The sequence below is a fragment of the Arachis hypogaea genome, chromosome 13, assembly GCF_003086295.3.
Source record: "Arachis hypogaea cultivar Tifrunner chromosome 13, arahy.Tifrunner.gnm2.J5K5, whole genome shotgun sequence".
NCBI lineage: Eukaryota > Viridiplantae > Streptophyta > Magnoliopsida > Fabales > Fabaceae > Arachis > Arachis hypogaea.
The window spans coordinates 50,149,238-50,153,894 of record NC_092048.1 but is presented as its reverse complement, the minus strand read 5'-3'; the positions used below and the strand labels follow the sequence as shown (position 1 = coordinate 50,153,894).

At 36.6% G+C, this 4,657-nt stretch overlaps 1 long non-coding RNA gene across 1 annotated transcript; it reads left to right on the top strand.

Annotated features, from left to right (window-relative positions):
• Positions 1–2,480: 2,480 nt before the first annotated feature.
• Positions 2,481–4,437, top strand: LOC112735916 (uncharacterized). The gene is made up of 4 exons (XR_003168615.3): positions 2,481–3,041; positions 3,807–3,888; positions 4,010–4,092; positions 4,208–4,437. It is a non-coding gene; the product is annotated as an uncharacterized lncRNA (long non-coding RNA).
• Positions 4,438–4,657: the final 220 nt, after the last annotated feature.

Below are 4,657 nucleotides of genomic sequence, written 5' to 3'. Positions count from 1 at the left end.
TCAAATACAATTGTCCAAAACTCAAGAAGGAGGACAAAGGGAAAAAAGAAAAGAAAAGGGTGCTCACGGCAGCTTGGGAGGACCTTGAGAGTGATTCGGAAGAGGAAGAAGACTTCGAATGTGAAGCTCAGATTTGCTACATGGCTGGTGAGGATCAACTCGATGAGGTAAATTATTATGACTTGTCTATAGATGATTTACATGTTATCATTGATGATCTCACCCTCAATTCTGAAAAATTATTGAATAAATATAATAAATGCAAATCTGAAAAAGAAATGCTTAAAGCTAAAAATAATTTTTTGAGAGAAAAGGTGAAGGAAACTGAATATGCTTTGGATATCATTGAAGAAAATAGATTTCTGAAATCTGAACTTGAAAAACTAAAAGGAAAGCACATTGTGGATCCTTCCCAAGAGCTCATTGCTGAAAACGAAAGATTAAATGAAATGATAAAGAGACTGAATAGTGATTTAGCAAAGTTTGCTCATGGTTCGAGAAACTTGGACAAACTACTTGCAAATCAACGACCATTTTGAAAAATCTAGTTTAGGATATGTGACAAAAGATGATGCAGTTTTTGATAACTCCTTCACAAAATTCATGGCCTCTTCTTCAAAAACAAAATCAATTATCAACAAATCTGGTCTGGGACTTATTCCCACCTATGAAGAGGAATTTGAAAATTCTTACTTTGAGAAAACTGAATCATCTTCAAGAACTGATCCGATTTCAAACAAAGCGGGTCTGGGCTATGTTTCAACTAATGAGGTCAAGTTCAAAAATCCATCTTTTCAAAATAAAACCTCATTTTCAAAAGGCCCAAATGCTTCCAAAAATTTTGGTTTGAATATTTTTGCAAAAAGGAACAATAAAAACAAAAATCACTTTGTCAAAAGAAATGTACATCCTCCAAAAACCAGAAAAACTCAGGTCTTTAATCATTTCCAACATCAAAATACGAATCAATTTCAGCAACATGCATCAAGAAATCATTTCTTTAATTGTAAGAAAACTGGTCACTCTTACAATGCTTTATTGAAAAAAGAAAAGTAAGAAACCTAACTTACAATGTTGTTTGTGACTTTAATGTACTTGGGCAACCAAGGTGGATTAACTTCAAAGGATCCAAATTAATTTGGATACCTAAGGTTGATTGAAATCTTATGCAGATATGCCTAGCATCCAAGAAAAAGAAAGATATATGGTACTTGGATAGTGGGTGTTCTAGGCACATGACTGAAAGGTCAACTTTCTTCATCAAACTCAACAAGTATGATGGAGGTTTTGTGACCTTTGGAGATGATGGAAAAGGTAAAACTGTTGTTGTTGGAAAAGTAGGTAACAATCACTCTACCTTTATTGATGATGTCTTTTTGGTTAATGGTTTGAGGCATAATCTTTTGAGCATAAGTCAATTGTGTGATTTGGGTTATTTGGTGATTTTTAAAAGATTGGAATGCTGTGTTGTGAATGAAAAGACAAATGAAGTACTATTTATTGCTAAGCGTTGTAATAATGTGTATGGACTTACTCTTGATGAACTAAAGGATCAAAATGTAGCATGTTTTCATTCTAAGGAATCTGAAAAGTGGCTAAGGCACAAGAGATTGGGCCATGCAAGCATGTTTCAAATAAACAAGCTTGTTAAGAAAGGTTTAGTAAGAGGTTTACCTTTGATTAAATTTGACAATGACATCACTTGTGAGGCTTGTCAAATGGGAAAACAAACTAAGAATTCATTTAAATCAAAGGAAGACATCTCTACTAAAAGACCACTTAAATTGCTACATATTGATTTATTTGGTCCAACAAGAACTCAAAGCTTAGGTGGTAAACATTATGGTTTAGTAATTTTGGATGATTACTCTAGGTTTGGATGTGTTTTATTTCTTGCACACAAAATTGAAGCATTTTCAGCCTTTGAAATTTTTAGCAAGAAAGTTCATAGAATTTAAAGATCACCTCAATAAGAAGTGATCATGGAACTGAATTTGAAAACCAATTATTTGAATCCTTTTGTGAGGAATTTGGAATATCACACAACTTATTTTGTCCAAGAACACCACAACAAAATGGTGTTGTGGAAAGAAGAAACAGGAATATTCAAGAAATGACAAGAACTATGCTTTGTGAGAGCAATGTTCCAAAATTCCTTTGGGTTGAGACAGTTAACATTGCTTGCCACATTTTGAATAGAACTATCATAAGAAAATTTTTAAAGAAAACACCTTATGAACTTTGAAAAGGTCACCCACCAAATTTAAATTACTTACATATCTTTGGATGCAAATATTTTATTCTTAACAAAAAAGATGGCCAAGGATTCCTTGCTCCCACTTTTGTGTGGGAGTATGATTAACCTACAGTAAAATAATTACAAAATGTACCCCGTTTTTTCTTTTTTTGAAAAATTTATTAATTAAATTTTGATCCTTTAACTTTTGTTATTTACACTTTTTTTCTTTATCTCTTAGTTTCAGATTCAGTTTCAGATTCAATGAAGAAGAGAGGTCTGCTAGGGTAACGCCATTTTCTCATCTTCTTCTCTCTGGTTCGCCTACCCTCGCCGCCACAACACGCATCGTCCGCCGCCCCTCCATGCGTCCGCCGCCAAGAGAGGTCTGCTAGGGTAACGCCATTTTCTCATCTTCTTCTCTCTTCTCTCTGGTTCGCCTACCCTCGCCGCCACAACACGCATCGTCCGCCGCCCCTCTCTGCGTCCGCCGCCAAGAGAGATCTGCTAGGGTAACGCCATTTTCTGATCTTCTTCTCTCTGGTTCGCCTACCCTCGCCGCCACAACACGCATCGTCCTCCGCCGCTCCCTGCGTCCGCCGCCACTCCCTGCGTCCGCCGCCAAGAGAGGTCTGCTAGCGTAACGCCATTTTATCATCTTCTTCTCTCTGGTTCGCCTACCCTCGCCGCCACAACACGCATCGTCCGCCGCCGCTCCCTGCGTCCGCCGCCGCTCCCTGATGACACTGAAATAGGACAACTTTCCTCAACCCCACTTCTTGTTGAGGACGACAAACCCAGCAAGGTATACTTTTTCCTCTGCCTTCTTCTCAGTTCGGTTTGATTCTTTTAGAATAGTCAAGATGATGAATTTTGAATCCTTAGGTTAGATTCATCAAAGCCTCCATAAATGCCTAGAATGTTACCATTTTGGTTCTCAAAAGAATGGCTTCTGCCATTGGTGCCATGTTCATAAGAAATACTGCCCCCTTCTGGTTTACTAATATTGTCACTGTCTATGGAAGAAATTAGTTTCTTTCTTTCTGAAATCTGCAATTGATGAGTTGAGATTGGCCATGTAAACATTTGCTATGAAGCACAACATAAGCATAGTTACAGTAGCCTTCTAGATGAACAAACAAGCATATATAGTACTCTTGGTACATCCATACTAAATATATCTAGATACATTGAATTGTGAGTGTACTGAGTTTTCAAGGTGACAGATATTTTGAAACGGATAGAGTAAATACAACACTACTTTAGGATAAAGCAGAATATACCTGTTGATGTAGGTCCCTTTGCAAAGCAAGAACCTTCTTCCTCTTTTTCAAATAGATCAAGCATCATGCATTGCTATAGTTGTTATTATTTTGCAGGAAAAAGCTATCACGGTGATTTCTCTTCACTTATTTTTATGAATGTTAAATAAGGGAAAACTTCAGATGTTGAGTAATAGAATTACCAAGAAATAGTGTGACAAAAAAGGAAGTAAACAGAATATACTTTCATAAATTTTATTTTGTAGCAGTGGAAACTCAAGTTTCTCTCTTTTTTGTTTCTTTTGCAGGAAAAAGTTTCAGGCCCTTCTTCTCGCCTTGCTGCTGCTCCATCCGATGTTGCCTCATCAGTGCCAGGAATGCCTTACAAAGGTCAGTTTCCATATCATTTTTCATTTTATTTACCTCTAAAAATATTGTGTATCTGCATTTCCTTGCTTTAGTGTTCAAGCATAAAGAACCTTCTCTGAACTTTGCAGTGTGTTTTTTGCAGCAATTGGAGGTCTAATAGGTACACTCATGGAGCAAAATGCACAGGCCTTCAACCAAATCTAAAAAAATCTTGCTTCTCATATGGTGAGTCAAGAGTGTTTGTAACTTGTTGAACAATCAGATTCCTTTTATAAGTTTATTATTATTATTATCATCTAATCAAGCTTTCTCATCATTTGCCTCCTGTAATGGGTGACAGATATCTGAGGTTGTCAATACTCAATTCCATGAAAGATCTGATAGATATCTGTCGGAAGCACAAAATTGGGGCAATTGGTAAATTTTAAATTGCTTTTGTTACTATATTACCCTATTGGGACCAAATGGATGGATCGTTTGTGCCTAGAAACAACATTGAAGAGGCTATACTTCTTTTAATGATTTTGCTAAGAAAAGTCACTCTAAATAGAATTGAGTGGGATCCTTCAATTTTGGTTTCTGGAGATTTGATGATTTTAGCCAATCAATTGGAAGAATTGCTTCCTGGAACTATCCATCGAAAGGAGAGGTTCTATGCTTTAGCTCTTTGTTATTACGGAGCAGGGAAGAATGTGGAAGCGCTGGATCTTCTTAGAAAACTGCTGAGTAATAGAGAGGACCCAAGACATGTTCCAAGTTTGTTAATGGCTTCTAAGATTTGTTGCGAGAA